Here is a 24,820-nt window from a genome sequence, read left to right on the forward strand (position 1 = left end):
TCAGAATGCCCAGAAGCCCGTCAAGCCTGGCCTTGAATGCCTCCAGGAATGGGCCATCCACAGCTTCTCTGGGCAGCATGTTTAAATTCAAATTTTTAAATTAATTCCCCCTCGTCCTATCACTGTCTACCTCTGTAAAAAGTCAATCCCCCACTGCTTGTGAGCTCCTTTCAAGTATTGGGAGATCACAATGAGGTCTCCCCAGAGCCTTCCCTCTCCCTCTCCCTCTCCCTCTCCCTCCCCCTCTCCTCCCCCTCCCCTTCCCCCTCCCCGAGACAGCTTGTGATAGATATAGAAGGAGAACATTAGCAACCTCGACTGCATTTACTCTGGAGAAGTTGTAAATGGATGCTGGAGAACTCTCTTCATGTCTGGTGTTTAGAGTAGGAAGCCAGGCAGACAAATATTGCTGGAGAAAACCTCAAATACTGAGGCAGTGTCCTTCTGGGAACTTACAGGACAAAAAAAACCCAGATATCCAGACACCTTTACACTTGTAAAGGTCTTTGGATATGGATAGGGCCCTGGGCAGCCTGGTCTAGTTGGTGGCAACCTGCCCACAGCAGGAGGGCTGGAACCAGACGACCTTTAAGGTCCCTTTGAACCCAAGTAATTCTGTTATTCTATGATTCTGTGATTATGTTGTTACCTGGGCTGTTTTTGTTCCACAAAATTTCCTTGAAAATGAAGTTACTTGGTTGAAATGATGTCATGAGTATTTTCATAATCTTCATAGACAGAAATCACAGCCTTCCTCCTTCCCCAAATCCCTTCTGTCTGCTGAGCTACTTAGTTCTGCAAAGCAGGGATTTTAGCACTGCTTTTCTGCTCCTCTGTCTCTTCCACCTGTAGGATCAGTGGTACTTTTGATCACATTAATTGAGAGGTACATCAGCAAGGAATTTTAGGGCTGTGATCTTTTAGATAAGGCTTTGTGACCTCTCCTGGGGCATCTCCATGGGTAGGAGAGATAGAAGTGGGAGAGGAAGTCTGAATGGGTAGCTGAATAATTGAGCTTCTGAAGTGTTGCTTGGAACCACAGTCAAGCTGATGAGGAAACAGCCCTGGATGCCTGGCTCCAGGCAATCCCATCAGCTCCTAAATGATCGTTAGGATTGGTGCTACTGCAGGGATGGTGAAATATGTTGTCTTTCATTGCACTGCCCAGTGAAAGCTACTAAGTGAAGCCAGGAATGTTCGCATATCAGTCATGATAAAGAAGCATGAATATTGCTTTAGGTAGAGCCTTGTAATCATCTTGGAGGAAAGAATTAATAAAACATCTTAAGTTTGTGATAAGAATAATGTAGTCTTTAAACCTCCTCATAAATGTAAAACGGTGGAAGTGGATCTCTTTACTTTAAAAAGCCTTGTATTCAAATATTCTGATGAGTATGGATTGCAGACACCAGGCAAAACACTGGCTTACCTTAGCAGTGTCTTAGCCCTTAACCAGCCCCTGAAGTACTGTCTATGCATTCTGCTGTCCTGAAGCAGTCTGCATGTTGGGGAAGTTGTTCCTGGCCCTGTGGTGTCCTTCTGAGTGATCAGCTGATGTTCCCAGAGTGTAAGTGTCACAAGATTTGGAATACAATCTGGAAAGTTAAATTAGAGCTTGCCATGTGTACACTGTCAGCCCAGCCCAGGCATCCTGCTGGGTGTCTCCTTCCTGGTCCCTGGCTGAGCAGCAAAGGGCTTTTCCTAAGGCACTGATGTGGCGATGGTACAAACCAGTGATGTGTTTCATGGGAAGTCTCAGACTGGCTGCTACTTGACTTGGGCTCTGTGATAGTCCCTGCTGGCTCAAGCTCTTGCTTTTCATTTCTGGAGGGACAGATGCACCAGTACTGGGAAGACCTGGATGTCCTTGCTTCATTTGGACTTCTTTTGGTTTTTGTCTGTACATCAAACCTGGTGTATTCTAATGGTGTCCTGCCTAGACCTCATTTTGAGCTGATGTTCAGACACATGAGGCTAGCTAGAGAGTATGTGCTACACAGGAGTTTGACGAGCCACAACAGGCTGGATTTGAATGAGAGAAGTAAAAATGAAAATTACACCAGTGTAATTTTGAACACCTCAGTGAGTCACAGTCTATTTGATAGCAACAAAACACCGTTGAGAGATTAGTGGGGAAGAGGAGCAAGAAACAGGTCACATCATCTTTGCTTGCTCTGAATGGACTGCTGCTGTGGTACTCCAAAAGATGCATTGTCCGACAGGAACGGTGCTGGCAAAATTTGGTTCAGAAGCAGGGAGGGAAATGAGTATATTGCAGCACTGAAGTCAAGCACAGTTAGTCTCCATTCTCTTTTCTGGACAGACTGGTAGTGTTAAAGGGGTCACTACTCTGATCCAGAGTAAGTTTTACTTCTACTTTACTTTGCTTATTAATCTGAAAGTAGATGGGAAGACACACCCTGTCCACATGAAGGTAGCTTCAATGTTTAACCTTTAATAATTATCCAAGCAGGGAGGCACGACATCTGTGTGATGATTAATCTCTGACTCTACTGGGTTACTGAAAGTTATTCAATAAAAAAGGCTTACAGTATTACCTGTAGTGCTATGGACAGATTCTATACGGAATTACTACATTTAAAGACCCAATTTCCTTGTCACTTTTCTGTGATAACTGTGTTGGAAATACCATTTTTAAAGTACTTGCCTAGCGTGACTTGTTATCTCTGCCTCCACACTGGCTCTCTATGCAGAGGCTCTGAGAAAACACAGCCAGGGCACAGCCCTGTCTCTGTGCCATGCATTGCTGTATCAGCTCTGAGCACAGGTCTTCTCTGGAGCCAGCCAAGAACTTAAATGTTTAACATGCAGAGTACTCCCACATCCACAGCATTTGTTTGGAGCAGTTTGGCTTCGCAAGGCCAGGGTAGCTGGTGGGGGAGGGAGGAAGCTGAGGCTGGCGTGACCCTGTGGTGTTGTTTATTGCTGTTGATTTGATTTCTGCTGAGCTAGTGTGTGCCTGTTCTGCAACTGGGCCTTATGTATGGTAGATGAAAGAAATCCTTTGGGAAAGCTGACTTGCTGCACTCAGATGCAAGTTTTTGACACTCAGACAGAAGTCTCTGCTCAGCTCTGCCCCGCAGTTGGTGTGAGTCTGGAGGAGCAGTGAGGAAGAAGAATCCACCAGCTTTACAAGGGTATTCCTCAGTCTGCTTAGTCCTGTTTGAGTGGGGCTTGGAGGTATGAGCATGGTGGATGTCCATCTAGCCAAGCCTTCTCCTTGCTTCTACTTTAGATGCATCCAAGTGCAACTAACTCCCTGGGGCTTTAAGCATGAGGCTCCAAAGGTACAAGGGTTCAACTCTTCTGAACTGTATTCTATTCTCCTGATTTGGGCACCCTTCTATAAGGAGGGCTTTTGATGTATTTAACATAAGTATGTTCCAGCGTATGTCACTGGTAGCCAGATTTATACAGTTCTTCAGCATCTGTCTTCCACCTTTGTGATTTACAGAGTTCCCCAGCTTCACATATTCCTCACCCCACTAGCTGAGATTTGCTATTCCGGTCTTAAAACAGTAAGCCTGCCAGTCTACAGAAGCACCATGTGCTACAGCACTTGCCTCTGACTGTGCAGCTACTGGTTTTTGTTGTCTGCTTTCCTGCTCCTCCTGTTACACAAACACAAAAAGTTGCTGCCTTGGGTACTCTCTGGCCACTGAGTACCTGGCTGTTGGCATCTCTTGGTCAGCTCAGGTTGTATCAAAACATACGGAGCACCCAGTGCATTTGTGCAGGTGTTGGGGTCAAGACTTGGGATGGGGAGAGTGTAAACAGCACAGCTGGCATTCTATGAATTCTGCTAGATGAAGCTGAGACTATGAGAAGAAGACGCGTGGCCCATTCTTCTTTAATAGTCTCTTCCTTCATTTGGCTGCTAAAATACTTGTAAAGGAAACTATGAATGAAGAATGTCACCAATGGAGCTCGTGGAAATGGGCAGACAGAAAGCTGGGCTCAGTACAAGTGTTGGAGAACGGAGAGACAGGGGACATGTTCTTTGCCTCCATTCCTGCTGAACTCATATAGAAAAGATACCTGATTTCTTCCATTTTGATAGCTTCACAACACTGACCTGAGCTGGAGCAGTGCACACCTAGAGGCTGACTTTCCATGGAGAACTTTTAAAAATGGTTTTTATGGAAATCCTCCCTGTGCCTACAAACACTTTCAAGAGTTTATTACTGTACAAGCCACTCTGCACCCTGTGCCAACACAAGCCTGCCTGTCTGAAAGTGGAAACCAGAGGGGCTGGCCAGCAGAGCCCACACAGCACTGGGCCGCCACGTTGGCTGCTCACCACTGGCCACTGTGGAAGGTGTCAGAGTGACTTAACAGTGTGGCTCATTTTACAGGCTGCTCCCTTTTACATTATGGAAACTGTTGGCAAAGACTGACAATTAGACCCATAATGAAGTAAATCGATAGTTGTGGTCAGACAGCGTGGGTGAGTGCATGTACATCAGCGAGCACACTTTTTGTTTTTCTATCTTATGCTTTAGGTCTCTCATCTTGTGAACTTTTGGGAAAAAATAAAGGATGTGAAGGACATCTGATTCAATGCTATCCAAAATTTGGTAGCTGCTCAGTGTTGGTGCAGAACTGAAGATGTGGTGCTTCTACTTGGAGAGATGGGATGTCACACCTATGCCATGTACTTCAGATGTCCAGGTAAGCTGCTTCCTCCAGTCCACAAGCCTTCACACATCAAGCTAAGAAAAGCAAGATACCCACACTAACAACTCACAGGTGGTGGTGCTTCCGCAGGAAATTCTCATCAAGAGCCGCATGCACAGAAAATATTTGAGGGCTCTGCAGTGAAAATAAAATGATACAGAATCCTTCTGGGAGGGCCAGCATCAAAGAGGTGAGTAGAGGTCAGGCACACGGAGAGGCAAAGCAATTAGATGATTACTTACGTGCATCCTGCTTAAGGCTGTCTTAAGGATTGTTTGGAAGGTCTTAGACAGTGGTGTTGCCACAAGTTCTGGAGTGTTTTTGAGATACAGATGGTACAAAGTGGGATGGTACTGTTCATGTGCCATCTACTATACAGCAGAGGCTGAAGAGCTTTTCGACAGAAAGTTTTCCTTTCAGGACTCTATGTTGCTGTTGAAAATAAATACAGAGCATCTTGTTCCATTCTTAGAGGGAAACGAGTACAGTGCTGTCTGTACCATGGCTGCTACGCTGATGGCCACTGTTGATTTCCTCGAAGAGAATGTTAATAGCAAGCTTCAGTTCAGAGGCAATAATCTGTATTTCTCCCACACACTGCCAGAATGTGGGCAAGGCAAAGATTCCTCTCACATTTCTCACTGCTGCTGGACCAATCAATGGCAATGGGAAGTGCTTATGCTGTTGGCCTGTCTTCTGGGCAGGGACTTGGAGTGGACACAATAAAGATGATACTGAAGGTAAATGCAAGCTACCAGGCAGAAGCAACTCTGAGACTGCAGGCTTTTCTGCAGCCAGATGATGTTAACAGATCCCACTCTCCACTGCGTGCTTTAGAGGAAGGGACGGTCTTCGTAACAGGCTAAATTAATTGATTCATATTTGTGCCATAATCATCTCTGGAGAGAAATTTCTCATTTATTATCATATGTCCAGAAGCATTCACAATGAATAGGCCTTATAGTTTTCAGCATACCTCAGACATTTGGTTGTATCTTCAGATGGTGAAAACTGGCATTGCTTTGTTGCCTTTCCAAGTCATTTTGCAATGATTGAAGATTGAAACTTTTGTGGCTTTGTGCCGTATGTTCTTTCTAAAGGGAAATGAATGTACAGTTGTCTTTTATTTTGCAATGATCTTCTAAAGTACTCAGTTTAAAGATTGGGTGTGCTTGACGTACTTTCCACCAATTTCTTTCAGATTAATGATCCTCTGATGCCTCTCACATGACTGGGAGGTCTTGAGCTTTGATGGAGGAGTCTTTGAACAACAAGGGAGGACTGGAAAATCTGGGGAACTTCTATTTTAGAGCCTTAAATATTGTATACTGATATACTATCCTACTGTTGAGCTGTTTCAGTATTTCTAATCTCAAGGTCATTTCATAATAGATACGGGAATGATTCTTGGTTGACTTTTCTGCTGTTTTCTCAGCTTCCTGGGGAAGACCAAGACTCCCAGTACCTTCCTTTCAAAAGCATCTAAGACTAGGGTGCTTCAAATGAACAAAATAGAGAACCAGGCCTCCCCCTCTACCCTCCCAAGAAAAGATCTCACCCTGAAGCCTTGGTAAGAGGGCTGGCAGGCACATGTTTTTCCATCCCTCCCTTTCCTCTCGGTGATAATTAAAAGCATCAGCTGCTACTCACTGTGAGCAACGGTTTAAACATTCCTCTCACAGGTAGTGGAAACATGAGTTGTTCTGGAGGCCTATCGAAACTGGGAGTCAACTTCCTGCAGAGTCAGGCTTTGGACTGGGGAAATGGGTTGTTAGCTGGGCATACTCCAGAGGATCCCCAAACTGAGAGCACTCTAGAAAGCTGGAGGAGTCTGAAAGCATTGACAGGAACAAACTGGTTTGAAAGACACTAAGCGTTAAGGAGGAAAAGCTTGAATGCTGATAGTGTTTGAGCTCCAGTGCCCAGAAGTATTGCTACCTGGAAGAAAGAGGCCAGCAATTCCACAAGTAGCAGCAGGAGTCAAATCTACTTTCTAACATGTCCTTCTGGGAGCTCTCCAGGGCCATCAGCCTTTGCCATAACAGGGGCACTAACAGAGATTTTCTGGTCTGTTTGGTCACTGTTTTTCTTGCTATTCATATGGACTTGGTATCTTGGAGGCCCGTCCTTCAAATTCCAGTAGAAGTTAGGCAACAGTTCCCAACAACTCCCAGAGGCAACTGTGCATGTGATGTGACTGCACACAGAACAAAATCCTCGTGTGTTGGGAGGAATGGCTGCAGACCCCTTCTGTGGCAGCTGCCACTTTCATAGGCCTGATCTTCAGGAAGAATCAACTCTGAAGGGAAAACGATGACTGCCCTGTGATGCACTGTGCGGCTGTCAGTGATGTTTCACTTTGAGGTAGTCAGCAACTCATGTCAAAGTTCTTGCTTGCACTTGATGCTGCCTCAGAAAGGCTGAGTCACTCTTCACCCTCATTCACCCTGGTTACATATGTTTACTCTGTGGTTGTGTGGTGGTTGGGAAAGTCCTCAAGTACAAGGAAAGACAAATCTGGCTTCTTCCTAAAAACTTAGTCCTACTGCTTTTATAATGAGAAAGCTGGTTGACATGTCAGTCCCAACATCAGGGCTTGAAACACAATGTAGTTTTGCCGTCTGCTTGTCCTCAGGGATCTGAGCTCCAAAACATGAAATACAAATTATATTTATGTCAAAACAAAATATCAAGGAGTACCCTCTTGGTTCCTGCCCTGTAACTAGGTCTCCATCAGTATGAAAGAATGAAATGAACAATTTTCTATTTTTCACTCTGGAGGGTGTTTCAGCCGAAGTTTGCTGCTTGCTTCTGTCTGTGTCCATGGATGTCTATGAATCTTGAATCTCTCAATATTTGCATGGGTTATGAGCAGTTGCGCAGCTAATTGCTGGCAGCAACTGAAGTGTGTTTAAAGTTATTCTCTGGTAATTTGGTCATGAAATTGTCCTCATCCATAGGAGCCTTGGTGCTTAACTCTTTGTATTGGTTTCAAGTTATCTTCAACTTCAGTCACCACTGGTATTTCTGAAAGTTAAAAATCAGTCAGTCGTTTAGTATTCATTAAGCCCTACATTTTTAAACAGTGAAACCTCTACAAAAGCATCTCTGAAAGCTGTCTCACAAAAATATGACTACTAATAACGAAATTTTCCTGCTGGTAAGCATAAATCAATGCTTTCTTAGTAGCTTTGGATGAGGATCTTAATGGGGCCTATCAGCATGACTCCATTTAAAGTTTCAGTCGTTGTATTACCTGGGTGACCACAGATGCTCCGAAGGTAACTTCAGAAAGGCTTAGGAGAATATGGGTTTAGCTGAAATTGGGGCGTGGTGACAGAGGTTAAAGTCAGTCATGTGCAGCTTTCTGGGATGCACAGAGACTAGGCTAATATTTTTTCTGGCTGATGGCCTATTGATCCTCCCAAGTCTCCTACATTCATTTTCTACTGGTAGGCAACAGCACTCACTCCTGTCACACCTGGCTTAGGAGCCATGGAATAAAAAACTCAGCCCAAGATGAGAAACTTAAAAAAAAAAAAAAAACAGTGTATGAGCTGATGGCATTAGGATATTGGGACAGCAAAAAAATTGGGCAGCTGCACTACTTCCCAGTCACATAATTCAATTTCCTCTAGCAACTGGTGTAATGCAGCTGCTTGAGAATCTCACCTTCATTATTTTGCTCCTGTTTCAAAGCTAACGGTAAAAGAAAATGACATTCATGAATACCCTATGGCTTAGGAACTTGAGGAAGCAGGAACTGAGAGCTTTAGGCACTTGTCTTCCACCAGCTGTCCCAAAGGCCATTCAAGCTGTAAAACCCTTCCATCACTCTGGCTACTGATGCCACTGGCATCACCAGAGAAAGATCAATCGGGCTGAATTATCAGAGTCAAAGACAGAGACAGCTCTGGTGAGAAGCCCTTGAGAAAGTCTCATGTCTTAACACCTTACTGCGTGGGAAAACTTTCCTTAACTTTCCTACTGCGTAGGAAATAAAAGGGGGTTTGTGTGTGAGGGGTGGGAATGCCCCGTTTCTCATTATTGAAATGCTTGGCCTTGAAAGACGGTGGAGCCAGTGTGCAAAAGATAAATCATATTAATGCTGTTTGTTTCTCTCTTTTTGCCTTCCAGTGTTGTGCTCTGGCAGCTAGAGGCAAAGGGCTTTGCACTTCAGCTGTTATTTATGGCTACCAGTAAATGTACCGGTTGTTGTTGTTGTTGTTTACAGCAAGACAGAGATAGACATGGGGAAATGGAAAATACAGACTCCAAAAAGTGGAATTTAAGATGGATACTTACACTTCAATCTCATAAAAGAGTTTGACTCTGCTCCCAGGTGCCTCCTGAGCTGCTCACTTCAAGAGATGTCATGAAACAGAGCTGTCACTGGGGCTGACAACTTGACTGTGCCATGGAGAATGAGTATGACTGGTGGCATGTGTTCATGCTGGTGGCGGGGAGCAAGTGGACCTGCCAGCCTAGAGTGGAGCGCAGCAGGCTCGGGGCTGTGCGTCCTCAGAACAGAGGAGTAGCTGGGAGGCATCTTGGGTCAGTGTGAGCAAACAGCAGTGATTTGCATTGTACTGTGAGATGTACTCGGTGTGCTTCAATCACCAGCCCTATCTGAGGGCAACATTCCGATCAGAAAGAAACTCAGAAGTATTTTCTGTTTTGTTTTGTTTTGTTTTGTTTTGCTTGTTGGAAGTTGGGGCTTTTTGTTGTGTATGTGTGTCCCACAAGTAGCTATTTCTTGCTGAACTATTTTTTTTTTTTTGAAGAGGAACCATGCAAAATGCTTACATGTTGCTAACCTAACGTGCACTTTTCCCACACCTCTACCCTAAAGCCTGCGGTGTGATTTCTTGGAGTGTTATGCATGTTTCACTGGGATTTCAGGAAAGAAGGCTTACCAAGAATCCAACCCCAGAAAAAGACCTCAAAAAAATTCCAGTTTCATGAAACGTTTCTCAGAAGGCAAGAAACATTCCCCTGCCTCCCTCCTTGTGATTAAACAAGGATGAGTGGATTTGCAAGATGCAGCTTGATGGAGAAGGAACCTGTGTGCACTGCTGTTAAGCTGGCAGAAGCCAGCAACTCCCACCTATGCCTGCAGTGAACCAGGACTGGGAACATGCCCCAGCGAGAGCTAAGTGAGACCTGAACAAGAAGAAATAGGTATGTGCCAGGGTCTTAATTCCATCTTCAGGGGGAACTTGGTACAGAAATCCAGTGAAAATGTAGGAAATAGCATTCTTTTTGGACCTATGGGGAAAGTTTAACACCATCCACCAAGATGTTAATTAGCAGGTGAGTGAACTTGAAAAAAAGAATGGCACAACTCAAAATATTACGTCTGTATCTTGACCTGAGTGGTCTGCTAGTGCCAAGCTGGCCTGTGGGAGGTTGCTCAAGCTACTCCGGTAGCAGACTTTTAGGAGCACTGACACAAGGCACAGCTGCAGCACAGGTGATGCACACCTCCCTCTTGTGCAATTCCATCAGTGACTACCTTGCCCATCATCAGATTTTATTAAAGTCTTTCAAACAGCATTAAAAATAAAAAGAACGGTTCCAATAATTCTCATGGCTGCTGATTCCAGTAGGCATCTTGTATTTCAACTGTTAGGCCAAGCTGCAGGGACATCATAATGAAAGCGTGAGACGTGTTGTGTACAGGCAGACAAGCCTGGTTCTGCTCCACAGTGATTCCCCCAGCCTGAAGGGTCTGCAGCAGTGGGACATGAGTGCCCTGGGGATGGGACATCATGCCACAGTGAGTGACTTCCATAATCGCCACCACTGTTTTCTGTCTCAGCAGAGGACTGAACACACCATGAGGAATGAGCTCTGAAAGAGGCCTCTTTAGTTAAGGGTCAGGGCACACAGGCAGCAGTGAAAGGGTGCAAGTATTTGTGGACAGACAGCTGGTAGCAGGCTGCAAGGCTGTTATTGCAGCATATTTCACTGCCATTCAAAATCTATATATAGATGTATATATAGGTGTATATATAATGCTAAAAAAAGCTGAAAGAAAGCAAAAGTGTGAAAGTCTGAAATGGAAAGCTGCAAGAAAGCAAAAAGGCATTTTCCAAGAGCTACATCCCTGGGTATAGCTCTAGGTGGAAGACAGATTGCTCTGCAATATATGCACTTGCTGTGTACCCTGGTAGTAAGATCTGTACTGGCTAACACCAAAGGCCCATCTTTGCCCAGTTTGCAGTGTCTGAGGGAAGCATAAAAGAGAAACTCTAGGTAGTGTGATCCTTCCCCTGCCATAACCCTGGCATATCCACCCAAAGTCTGGCATCAGCTTTGTGGTGATTTTTAGTGGACCCTGTAAGTGCAGTGGTTTTACCTCTTGTGTCATAGAATCATAGAATGGCTTAATTTGGAAGAGACTTTGAAGACCGTCTAGTTCCAACCCCCTTGCTTTGGGAAAGGTTGCCAACCACTAGTTCAGGCTGCTCAGACCCCATCCATCCTGGTCCTGAACGCCCCCAGGTATGGGGCACCCACAGTTTCTCTGGGCAGCCTGTGCCAGGGCCTTACCACCCTCTGAGTAAAGAATTTATTCCTAACATTTAACTTAAATTTTCTCTCTTTTAGTTTAAAGCCATTCCCCCCTGTCCTGTCGCTATTAGACTGTAAAAAGTCGCTTTCCCTCCTGCTTATGAGCACCCCTTCAAGTACTGGAGGGCTGCAATGAGGTCTCCCCAGAACATTCTCTTCTCCAGGCTAAACAAGTCTAACTCCCTTAACCTATCTTCACAGGAGAGATGTTCCAGCCTTCTGAGCTTCTTCATGGCCTCCCTGGACCCACTCCAACAGCTCCACATCCTTCCTATGGTGGGGGCCCAGGCATGAATGCAGTACTCCAGATGGGGCCTCACAAGGACATAGCAGAGGGGGACAATCCCCTCCCTTGCCCTGCTGCCACCCCTCTGTTGATGCAGCCCAGGATGCAGTTGTCTTGAACTCTTCAATCACCTTGCCACTATTTGTGTCTCGGCAGACCTCTGTCACCTCCCCCTGCTGTTGCTTTTCTGAGCTGTGGCATCCCCCTGTGTGTAGACAGAGGCTGTGCAGTATGCAAAATCGCCATGTCTGTTCTTTCCTGCTTATTGCCTGTGCTTTCCAAGAGAGTGATGAGACCCCCCCCCACAGGAAATATGGCATAGATGCATTTCAGTCTTCTTTGTGTAGTGGCAAAGCTTTACCATCTTTTCCCCTAGCCCTTCTGTAGTACTTCCAAGGATACTGCATGCCTTCGTTCTGAGCCTTGAGCTGGCATTTTTAAAGCATTGTATGCAGTGGCTACCGGCAGAATGATAGAAAACTGTGACACCAGAAAGGTATGCTCACAAAGCAGAGAACTGCACGGGTGGGTAGAGATTTCTGTGAACTCCTTTATACTTTTCTGGTGTACTGTCTAGGCTCTCAGAGCCTGCCCAGTGTCCCCGCAGTGCCCTGGTCTGTCTTGGAAGAGACCTAACTGCAGCAAGCAAGAAAAGACAAGCAGAGCAGGGCGTTTTCAAATTCTTGTTTGTATTTGCAGGCTCTCTGAATTACTGTCTGTTTTAGGTGAATACTGTGCTAGAAAGAAAGGGGAAGCATCGGTTTGAATTGTTGATTACTAGTGTTTCACAATGACTTTGCAATTGCCTGCAAGCGGAGTCAACCATGTATCAAACACCAAGATTATGCAACAGCAATGTAATCTGGCCTTGGGGTTATTCCATGTACATCCCCTGCTCACTACGTGTTTTTGAATTTCCCTAAAACAGTATTTTCATAAACTTAAGCAATGAAAACAAAATCCCCCTTCAATGCTTCTTTGTTCCTTTTTGTAGATGTTACTGTCTCACCAAGAAGATGAATTTGATCATGAAATGTCATGCTTCCACTTCTCTACTCTTCCTCTCCCTGGCTAGAGACCTCTGTCCCATTGTCTATGTTTTAATAGAAAGATCTTGTTGGTAGCTCAGGTAGGCATTGTACAGCACAGGTATATGTACAGATGTATGTTCATAGTACTTGTAGATGGGACAGCTTCTTCTGCTTCACTGAGAACAGGTGAATTTCTGCCCGTTAATCACAGCTGCAATGGGAACTGGATCTCCAGTTCTTACTTTTATTTACATACACTGCTCATACTTATCAAAGTGCAGGCCATCTCCTGATCTTGGAAATTTCCACTGACTGCACTTACATAGGACTTTAGGACTTAACTTCATGTGTTCAAACCTATCATGCTGGTCAGGGTTTTTCTATCCATTTTTATTCAATAAAAGAGTTAAGTTGGTAACTCTGGACTGTACCCAGCAGGAAGCTGAGTCCCAGCTCTGCTGGCTCTGACATGGTAAATAACATGCTGCAAGGGTGATGTGTTTGGGTCTATGACTCAGATTTAGATCTCACCCCTCTATGCAGGTGAGCTAGTCTTTATCAGAAAACAAAAAAAAAGGAAAGGAGTGTAAATAGAAATGCATTAATTCAGTTGTCTAGACAATAACTGTAGAATTAAAATGATTGAAAATGTAGAGTGAAGTGGAATTAGGGGAAGGGCAGCAAGAACTCTTGTGGGCTTTGTGCAGGAGGAGCCTGTTCTATATTGGCAGAGGAGATAAGATAGAAGTTCTGATATATTTAGCTTACTGCTCTGTTTTGCTTTGTCATGGGAAGAGGAGTAGTATAAAGGAAAGGCAGTGGGCAGAACGGCTCTTACATTTGGGCATGGGCTTGGAGAAATAACATGCTGTAAATGTTGCAGCTGACATAGCAGAGGCCCATTTGACCCGGATTACAGGGCAATAAATGCAATCAGGTAATTCAAGGGTGTTGTGCATAAATTTGCCAGGTAGTTAGGCGAAAGCAGATCAGGAAATAATTACGGCTGATAAGGGGAGCTTGTGAGGAAGCCAGCACATTCTGTGACCATGAAACGTTTTAATGATTAACTGTGATTGAAAAGCTAGAACCACATTCTCCCCTTTCATAGCAGTCACGCCCATCTGCTCTCCTGCATCATTAACTTCTGAGTTGCCTGGATGTCACTGCTGAGCATGAACCAGCTTTAATTCAGGGCAGCCTCTGGGATGTGAATGACGAAGCTGGTTGGTTCTGAGAAGGGCATGGGTTTTTGCCTGTATTAATTTTGAGAGGAACTCAGACCTTGTGGAAGCTGCCAAAGATCACCGTCCCCCAGGTAGGAGACTGCAAATGACAACAAAATCTGGCCCTGACCTGGATACTGTTTTTGAATATCTCCTCCTTTCTGTTTCATCATGCAATGATGAAAACAGCAGATGTAAATAAAAACAGCTCTTGCCAATGCAACACTGAAATGACAGTCTTTGGCTGTTCCGATCCTTCAGCATTTGCAGCACAATATGGCACTAATATTTTACTTATTTGCACTACAGGCTCCAGTTTTGTAGGTTCATGCAAGAGGAAGGAGCTACGACCAAGAAAACTTCCATTCCTAGAACTGAGAGCACCGGTCAAGACCCATGGGATTTCATCTTCTAAGCCCCTCTGGCTACATTTACAAGGTGCTGCAAATGGTGCTTGCACCTCAGGAAATGAAGTACCTCAGACCCAGCTACTTGGATCTGATGTTGCTCAGGATAAATGAGATGGGATTTGCATATTTTGTTACCACTTCCCAGGGTTGCACCATTATGCAGCAAAGCACCACAGAGAAAAGTGCCATGTCCTATTCTTGGCAGCTCAGCCTAACACAGGTGCAGAGCTATCCTTTGCACTTCTACCATACAACTGATATTATAGCATTTTCTAATTGATTTTACTCGATTAACACTTGCTAATTAATTTCTATTAACTACCTCTCATTTGGAGACCTGCGTGATTAGGCACAGCTATGTATATCCGCACAGCACACTTCATGAATGACAGCTCATGTACAATTAGCACCAGTTTTCATCACTCAGAATCGCCTCTGTCAGAACAAGATGCTGATGAGCCCACTGTGCTGGACTCATGCAGCACGTGGAGGTGTGTGCACAGCCCAAGGGAGTGGGTGCTGTTAGTGTGGGCTGTTGGGAGCCACATGCTGTCGGTGTGACTGTCCAACAGCCTGCTTGTAACTCGCTTGTCAGTCTGCATTGCTGTACCTGGTGGATAACCTTGGCCTAGATGCAGGCTTTATCATCATTTCTGAGAAAATTACACTATTAATACATCGTCTGTAATTAATAGGCCATGGCCTTCATTCAGGAAGACGCTTAGGAACATGGCTAATATCCATTATGCAGCCTGGTACCTTGATGGTGGTGGTGGTTATTTTTTTTTTAAGAGCCCCCTATTCCATTTAAAATTGGATTTGTACTAAGCTGAGGCTCTTACATCTACAAAGGACATCAGCTGAAGCCTGACCACGAGATGCCGTGTGCTTACAGTATAAAGATGACTTTGAAGCTGGTAAATGCTTACAAGGGCTGCTCCGAAAGTATTTCCTCCTATTTTATAATGTTGGCCCACAACATCAGAGACAGATGTTGGCAGTATGGCAGCAGAGGCTGAACCTTCCCACCGATATCCCATTACATTTTGTCACCGTGTAACAGATGGCAGAAGATGGGCAGTCTGACAGAATGGCATCTGACATGGAAGTTCATGTAAGAATGAAGGGTGGAACTGAATATCCTCCGTGCAGAAAAAATGGCTCCCACTGACATTCATTGACATTTGCTGAACATTTATGAAGACCAAACAGTGGACGTGAACTCAGTGAGGCATTAAGTGGTGCATTTCAGCAGTGGCAACGGCGACGTGAAAGACAAGCCACATTCTGGATGTCCATGCAAGCTGTCACCACAAAATGAACAGCATCTTGATCTGCTCATCCAAGCAAATTGACAGATTATGACCAGGGAACTGTGTATGGATCTGAATGTTGGCTTCAATGCACTGGAAATGATGGTGTAAATGCTGGAATATTGCAAAGTTTGTGCCAGGTGGGTCCTGCAAATGCTCATGGAGGAACAGAAAGAACACCACATGCAGATTTGTCCGGACTTACGGAACCAATGCAAGGCTGAAAGTGACAATTTCCTGTATCGCATCTTTACCATTGACAAGATGCAGTATTGCCAGTATGAGCTGGAGTCAGAATGGCAGATCATGGAGTGGCATATGTGAGTTCCTCCTCGAAGACAAAGTTAAAGATGCAGCCCTCAGTGAGTAAAGAGCTGTGAGCTGTCTTTTTGGGTAGGAGAAAGGTGGTCTTTATGGATTTTCTGGAACCTAAACAAATTATCAACTCTAACCTCTACATTGCAACACTGACTAAGCCGAGGGTTCAAATATCCAGAGGGAGGCCAGAGAAGAAGACATTTCTTTTGCAGCACGATAACAACAGACCCCATAGTAGCTTGAAGACCATGAAGCATATTACCAATCCTACCACACCCACTGTAGTGGTCTGGATTTGGCAATTTCTGACTACCTTCTGTTTGGTCTGATAACAGATAGACTGCATGGACATAATTTTCCTAGTAACAATGCCATTATAGCAGCTGTGAAACAACGGGTCACCTCCTCTGGTGCAGATTTTTATGAGTATAACATGCAGGCTCTTGTTCATTGCTGTTGAAAATGCACAGCTAATGCAAAAGCAATGACTTTGTTGAAAAATAGTGTTTTGTAGCTGAAAATTTGCTCTACTAAATAGTGTTATTGTGCTCTCTGCCTCCATTGTCGTTTCCATGGAAACAAATAGAAGGCATTACTTTCAGATCAACCTACATAATATGGAAAACAAAATACTAATGCATAATGCAAGCCAGCAGATGGGAGAGACCATCATAGAATCATAGAATGGCTTGGGTTGGAAGGGACCTCAAGAGTCATCAAGCTCCAACCCTCCTGCTGCAGGCAGGGATGCCAGCCTCCGTATGTAATACTAGACCGGGCTGCTCGGGGTCCCATTCAACCTGGCCTTGAGCACCTCCAGGGATGGGGCATCCACAACTTCTCTGGGCAGCCTGTTCCAGCTCCTCACCACTCTCTTGGTAAAGAACTTCCCCCTGACATCCAACTAAATCTTCCCTCCTTCAACTTAAAACCATTTCCCCTTGTCCTGCGATTATCTACCCTTGTAAAGAGTTGACACCCCTTCTGTTTGTAGGTTCCCTTTAGGTACTGGAAGGCTGCAATGAGGTCACCCCTCAGCCTTCTCTTCCCCAGGCTGAACAAACCCAGCTCCCTCAGCCTGTCTTTGTAGGGGAGGTGCTCCAGCCCTCTGATCTTCTTTGTGGCCCTCCTCTGGACCCTCTCTAACAGCTCCCTGTCTTTCTTGTATTGAGGGCCCCAGATCTAGACGCAGTACTCCTGTACACATAATGAATGAATCCTTACAAGGCCCTATATCATTTTTTTTCTTAACAAACATTTTTGTTGTTAATAATCTTTAATTTTATTTCAGCATGATTCTTTTTATTTTGAGGATCTGTTAAGAATTGTTAGTAAGTAATTGTTCATTAGGATTCATTAGGATTGTATCTGAGTTTCGTTTATTTTTAATTCTGTTCAGCTTGGATAGTTTTTAATCAGATTAATACTTATCCTCTTATTTCACTAATTGTTGCATATTCCATTCAGTTACATATCTTAAAAACATTCATCTGTGGGGTGGCCCAGGCCAAACCTCACTGAACTGAGCCTAACTTCCACGTCAGACTGGTGGCCATGCTGCACTCCCCTTTGAAATGGCAGAGAGAGCTGATGTTAAGGAAAGAACCTGAAGGCATGAGCTGGAAGTCTGTCAGGAAGCTGTAAGAAGCTCCTGTACTCCTACAGCACTGCAGCACCAGGCTGCTTTTTAATTTCGTCGGGCATTCCACTTGTAGGATGAAAATGCTGAAGGAAAGGGAACCTCCATGGGCTATGGGAGATGAGACCATTGGGATGGAGTTTGGACAGTACTAGAGGGAATAAATGTGAAGGGCTCAGAGGCTCGTGCTGCAGCTGGAGGTGGCTTGCACTGACCCTGATAAGAGCAGCGTGGAGACACCAGACAAAATCAGGCAGGAGAGACTAATACTGCAGAAGAGGAAAGGCTTTGTCTTTGATCATGACAGCCTTTAGAGTTCTCTTGGTGCTGAAATTTGTCTTAAAAATGGGGAAAAAGAGAATCTGCATGCATTAATATTTCCCCAGACTTATTTAAGCACACCTACAATTGAGGATAGATTTGGTTGCTTTTATTTGGTCGTGAAGCTAGGAAAGCCTGGCATAGCTGGACATGAAATCACATATTCTTCGTAGTTTATGAATTGTCTTGTGAACGTATGGAAAACATGTATCATTATTTCAACTCCCAGTGCTGGAAACAGAGCAAATAAATGACTCTGAGTCAGAAGGTGAATCAGAGTAAGTTAGCTCTACTGCCAGTTGCTTAAGAGCACAGACATGACAGTCAATTACTTGGCTAATTGGAGCAGAACTTTGAACACTGTAGTAATAGAATTATACATTCATTAAGGTTGGAAAAGACCACTATGATCATCTAATCCAATCATCAACCTATCACCACCATGCCCACTAAGCCATGTTCCTCACTGCCACATCTACATGGTTCTTGAAAACCTCCAGGCATGTGAGTCCACCACCCTGGACAGACTGTTCCAAAAACTCACCACTATTTCTGAGAAGAAATTCTTCCAAATATACAACCTGAACCTCCCCTGGCACAACTTGAGGCCATTCCCTCTTGTCCTATTTCTAGTTACCTAGGAGAAGAAACTGACCTCCACCTCACTGCAACCTCCTTTCAGGGAATAATAGAGAGCAATAAGGTCTCCCCTGAGTTTCCTCTTCTCCAGACTAAGTAATCCCAGTTCCCTCAGCTTCTCCTCATAGGACTGGTGCTCCAGCCCTTCACCAACTTCGTTGCTCTTCTCTGGACATTCTCCAGGGCCTCAATGTCTTTCTTGTAGTGAGGGGTCCAAAACTGAAAGCAGCACTTGAGGGGTAGCCTCACAAGTGCTGAGTACAGGGGGATGATCACCTCCCTGCTTCTGCTGGCAACACTATTTCTGATACAAGTCAGGATGCCATTGGCCTTCTTGGCCACCTGGGCACACTGCTGGCTCATATTCAGATGACTGTGGACTAACACCTCCAGATCCTTCTCCTCCGTGCGACTTTACAGCCACTGTGCCCAAGCCTGTAGCACTGCCTGGGGTTGTTGTGGTCAAAGTGCAGGACTCCACACTTAGTACTGTTGAACTTCATCCCATTGGCCTCAGCCTAGAATCATAGAACCACCAAGGTTCGAAAAGACCTCTAAGATCATCCAGTCCACCCATCCACATACCAGCAATATTTCCAACTAAACCTCGCCCCTCAGTACAACATCTAAATGTTTCTTGAACATCTCCAGGCATGGTGACTCCACCACATCCCTGGGCAGCCCAGTGCGGTGTCTGACTACTCTCTCGGGGAACAAGTATTTCCTAATGTCCAACTGGAATCTCTCCTGGCACAATTGGAGGCTGTTCCCTCTAGTCTTATTGCTGATTACATAGGAGAAGAGGCTGACCGCCCACCTCACCACAACTTCCCTTCAGGGAGTTGTAGAGAGTGATAAGGTCTCCCCTGAGCCTCCTCTTCTCCAGAGTAAACAGTCCCAGCTTCCTCAGCTGCTACGCGTAAGACTTGTGCTCCAGACCCCTCACCAGCTTACTTGCCCTTCTCTGGACATGCTCCAGAGCCTCGATATCTTTTTGTAGTGAGAGGCCCAAAACTGAACACAGTACTTGACATGTGATGTATTGATCCAGTCTGTCCGGATCTCTCTGAAGGGCCTTCCTATCCCCAGGCAGATTGACACTTCCCCCAGATTGGTGTCCACTGCAAACTTACTGAGGATGCACTCAATCCCCTCATCCAGATCATCAATAAAGATACTAGACAGGACAGGTCCCAGTACCGACCCCTGGGGAACACCACTCATGACTGGTCACCAGCTAGATTTAACTCCATTCACCACCACTCTCTGGGGCTGGCCCATCAGCCAGTTTTTCACCCAGCAAAGACTACACCTGTGCAAACCATGGGCTGTCAGTTTCTCCAAAACAATACTGTGGAAGACAGAGTCAAAGGCTTTACTAAAGTCTAGGTAGATCACATCCACAGCCCTTTCCTCATCCACCAGATGGGTCACTCAATCATAGAAGGAGATCAGGCTGGTCAAGAAGGACCTGCCTTTCATGAACCTATGTTGGCTTGGCCTGAACCCCTGGTTGTCCTGCACATGCTGAGTGATTGCACTCAAGACTATCTACTCCATGACCTTCCCGATAATGAGGTCAGGCTGACTGGCTTGTAGTTCCCTGGATCCTCCTTCTGACCCTTCTTGTAGATGGGTGGCACACTGGCAAGTCTCTGGTGGTCTTGAACCTCCCCAGTCAGCCATGACTGCTGCTAAATGATGGAAAGCAGCTTGGCAATCACTTCTGCCAGCTCCCTCAGTACCGTTGGGTGGATCCCATCTGGCCCCATGGATTTGTGATAGTCCATGTGAAGAAGCATGTCAGTAACTGTTTCCTCCTGTATTGTGGGGGAATTCCTCCTGAAATGCAGGGTTTTCAAATGAACTTACCAGTATTAGATGCCTAATGTCCTCCTGCTGCCAGTGGGAGGTGGGTATATCTTTCCTTTAAGTGCTCAGCTTAGCAGAATGCCCAAGGCATTTTATTCAGAAGCTGGGGGAGCAGCATTTCCAGTGGGTGCCTGGGCAGCATGTTCCTTCCAGAGGGCCAGAATACCTCTAGACCATGTGTGTCTTGCCCACTAGTTTTATGTTTTTGTTGCCTTTGTCTTTTAATGTTTTAATTTAAAAGAAGTTTTTTTTCTTACGTACATTAACTTTTTATTTTATATGTGGCCCAAACCATTCCTTCATTAACTGTTTATTTTATATGTGGCCCAGGCAATTCCTCTTCACTCAGTGTGGCCCAGCCAAGCCAAAGGGTTGGGCATCTATGACTGGCCTGACCAAGGTCCTGCTGATGTTCTCTTCCCTGGAGAGTGCAAGCTGGAAGAGGTGGCAACTGATCCAGAGTCTTTGCCAACACCATTTTGAAAGGACACGTAAATGTAAGAGAAATGGCACTGCTTCCCCTTAAAATGCTCAGCAGACTATTAGTCCTGTGCAAGAGTTCAGGCAGAATTAGGATGGCTTCCATTTGCTCCACTTACATGTGAAGTGACTTCTTTATCCCTCGGTGAAGTTGCCCGGCATTACTCAAAGGTAAGCTGCACACTGAAATTGCTTACCCAGACACTGATGTTTCCAGCACCTCTTTGCAGAACATGCAGCTGTGTCCTTGGCTGCAGCAGCCACTACACATCTTTGCTGCTGACTGATATCCCCCTCTCCTTTCTTTCCTGGGGAGAGAGCATGGACTGGTGCTGTGGATGTCAATTGGGCAAGTGTTAAACACTGCCATGGAGCTGTTGTCTCACCTTTGAAAATGTAATGGGAAATGTGTAACTCTGCTCTTGTAAAGAATCCTGTTTTCTTGCTGGCAGCACAGCCTGCTCCAATTAGAAAACAAGATCTGAAGCAAGACCTGGAGTCAGTGTGTCCCCTGCTGTGGCAGTGGCACTGTTGCTGCTTTTGTGGTAAGAAGGGCAATTTCTGTGCCAGATATCTCTCTGAATACAGCATGTGCAAACTCACTGATTTTCTTTAGACCCAGTATGTTTCCCCTTTGTGGGACTGTGGAGCTGAAAGGACTGTCCTGCTTGCAGAGGATTTGCTTCCATTTGAGCTCCAGCCAGGCAAGACAGGAATCCTAACTGCTTGCTGCTTTACAGGTCATCTAGAGCAGCAAAACTTGGTGCTTTCTCCTCCAGCATAGGGATGGCCTAGCAGTACTTTTTACCTTTTTTTTTTTTTTTTTCCTATGGAGTGGTAGCATCCTCATTAAGTGTGTGTAAAGGCTGTTGCCACAGTTATGTCTTGAAGGTGGTTGCATGAGACAGCATGGACACACGAGCACCAGAGATGGTAGCATTATATGGGTCACTACACTCTCAGCCACCAAAGTGCCTTCATGTTGCGGGCGAGGAATTGAGGTGAAGGGGCTGAAGTGACATAAGGCTACAAAGGAAGTGAGCAGCAGGCTTGGGATCTCGATCACATTCCCATATAGCAAGGCTCTGTCATGTTGCATGGTCTTGCTATGATGTTTCAGCCTTCAGGAACTCTCTGGGCCAGTAAACACATCTGTGTGTGTAGCAGCCCTTGATCATAGAATCATAGAATCATAGAATTAGCTAGGTTGGAAAAGACCTACAAGATCACCTAGTCCAACCATCCACCTACCACCAATAACCCCACTAAACCATGTCTCCCAACGCTATATCTAAACGTTTCTTGAACATCTCCAGGGACGGTGACTCAACCTCCTCCCTGGGCAGCCCATTCCAGCGTCTGACCACTCTTTCAGAAAAGTAGTATTTCCTAACATCCAGCCTAAATCTTCCCTGGCGCAACTTGAAGCCATTCCCCCTCGTCCTGTCACTAGTAACAAGAGAGAAGAGGCTGACCCCCAGCTCACCACAACCTCCCTTCAGGTAGTTATAGAGAGCGATGAGGTCTCCCCTGAGCCTCCTCTTCTCCAGACTGAACAATCCCAGCTCCCTGGTATTGATGAATACCATACATACATTTCTACCATCCACAGCATCCTTTGCCAAGAAGTGATGCAGTAGGGATTTGCACCATGGGAGAGCTATCACCAAAGGCTGCTAGAGGGTGCCAGGAGCCTGTTGTAGAGAGAAGAACCTGGTCTGGCCCAAGGTGCAGGAGTCACCCATTAAGATCTTACCTCACATCAGGTGCATACAGAAGCTCATCTGACTCATCTTCTGAATTGAAGACTCGGAGTTGCTACCAGGGAATAAAGCCTAGACAGTCCTAGTCTCTCTGAGTCTGTTGGTTCACCTTTGAGAGACCTGTGCTCAGGTGTGCCATCATATTGCTGTATGGCTTATAGGTCCTGGCTTGGGAAAGCAGTAGCTAGAATGGAATGAGAGGCTTACTTGAAATCCCTAGGTACCGCTCAGAATTAAGAACAAAAGAGAAGTTTGCTGTTAATTAACATTCACTGCCCTATTTTTGACCCTCCAAATGCTGTTGTGGTGCACTAAGTCTCCAAAAAGGCCTATTATCCTCTCTGGGGTATGATTAATCTTCATTACTGCTTCTCTATTAGCCTGACACTCCTCGTTAGTTTCTCATTAATGATCTGGCAGATAGGAGCTGCCAGTTAAGGAAGTAACAGATAACATTATTGGGAAAACAGAGCACTTTCAAATGGTATAGTAGTAGCTCAGGGCACTGCTGTCCGGGTATCATTGCATGGCCTTGACCACTGCCAATGGGCTGGTAGTGGTAGTTGCTGGTTGTGGGTCACACTGGATATGAAGCAAGTAGTGATAAACAATATTGTTTTTTTCCTTTGTTCATCTGGTCTGGCTTCTCACTTGTTTGCCTCATCCATGTGTTCCTTTGAGCCACTGGAGTTTTTGGGTCCTGCTAAGTTTCCATCAGCTCCCATTGCAGAACAGCCCCTGCTTAGCTCCATGAAATGGTAAGAGAAGTGCTGGGCTCATCAGGAGTACTGATATGGTATTTGTTGGCAGTTTCAGCCATGGGTCATAGGAAGCTTCTCTTCTGACAGGGTAACCCTTGCAGCTTTCTGCAGGGGGGTAAAATGAGTCATTCCCAGTGACTTACCAGTCAACAAATGAGTCAGTGGCAGAGTTAAGCAGTCAGGTCTCCTGGCACCCAGGACTGTCTGATGTACTCTGCATTGGACTTCAGAGAGAAGTGCTGTGACAGACATAGATGTACAGCCTGTTGTTCTCTAGCTACTTCAGGTTCTCATGGTTTGTCATGGAGAAGCGATTTGTTTCTTCAAAAGGGCTGAAAATGCAATGTGTATTAAGTTTATAGTACTCTGTTGCAATATAATGTTGATTTTCATTGACAAGTCCTGGATCAAGGGATTGTCATTTTTTCAAAACACTTTGCAGTTGCTGAAAGAACCTGTTAAATGCAATCCTTGAAGGCTCCAAAATAAAATATAATAATAATAATAATAATAATAATAATAATAATAATAATAATAAGGAGAAACAAAAGCATATCTACAATATATTTTTTCAGTTTTATTATTATTGGTGGCAAAGGCCGCTGTGAATTTGTAAATGGATTGATTGCAAGTATCAGTGGCTGGCAAGATTAGGAAACACAGGGTAGGTCTGACTCACTGAATGGCCTTGGGCTGTGTTGACCAGATCCCATAGACCAGAAAAGAGCAATCCCCTGCTTTCTGCCAGCTTGGCCACAGCTCTGCGAAGGCAGCAGAGGAGTGCAGTTGAAGGTGGGAGTGAGGCATACAGCCTGTGAAGAAACCTGGATTCAACAAAACACAGTTTGCAGCTATTTACTCTTTTCTGGAGTGTCCCAGGGCTTTGCAGTTGGTATGCAAGGTGTATGTACTTGGGGCATTCAGGGTGTGTATGCACAATCTTCAAATCTGTTGCCTGGATTCAAAGTTTTGCCTTTTGGACACATCAGCAACCTGGTATGTTTCTAATCTTCAAGTGGATGAGGGCAGTTTTGATGTTCAGGTTGGAGGAGTAAATACTCACTGCTACATATTTCAATGCTACTTTGTACAAACGTCCAAAAATGTGATATATTGTCTCAGCAAACATTCCTGCCTGGGAACATATTTGCTAGATAGTTGGCAAGAAGCTAGAGCTGAGGGGATGTGAACTTGCGCCAAGGTAATTTTGTTTATGCTTTTTAACTACATGACTGCAAGTAATTTTGCATTCTCCTTTCTCTGCCCTGGTATAAGCTGTGCACAAACTGGGAAAGGAAATTCCTGCCAGACTCAAGCAATACTTAACCTCTGTCTCCATTAGCTGGTGGAGTGGCTGAGGTTGGGAAGACAGGGCTTTTTGCTGACAGAAGACAGAGCTGTTCCAGTAGTAGAATGCTGTCCAGGCCTCTGATGGGAGCTTGAAATACTGCTGCAGCACTTAGTGGGAATTTGGGGAGAATTTTTGG

The 24,820-nt window shown here is 45.1% G+C and overlaps 1 long non-coding RNA gene across 6 annotated transcripts in view; it reads left to right on the forward strand.

Moving 5' to 3' along the window:
• LOC110404684 overlaps window positions 1–10,282 on the forward strand; it is a 130,070-nt gene extending 119,788 nt beyond the window's left edge. For all 6 annotated transcript variants that reach the window (XR_002442454.1, XR_002442452.1, XR_002442453.1 and 3 more), the window contains exons 4-5: window positions 4,524–4,692; window positions 4,771–10,282. This is a non-coding gene — a long non-coding RNA (uncharacterized LOC110404684). The remainder of the gene's footprint in view (window positions 1–4,523; window positions 4,693–4,770) is intronic.

This window comes from Numida meleagris, chromosome 11, assembly GCF_002078875.1.
Source record: "Numida meleagris isolate 19003 breed g44 Domestic line chromosome 11, NumMel1.0, whole genome shotgun sequence".
NCBI lineage: Eukaryota > Metazoa > Chordata > Aves > Galliformes > Numididae > Numida > Numida meleagris.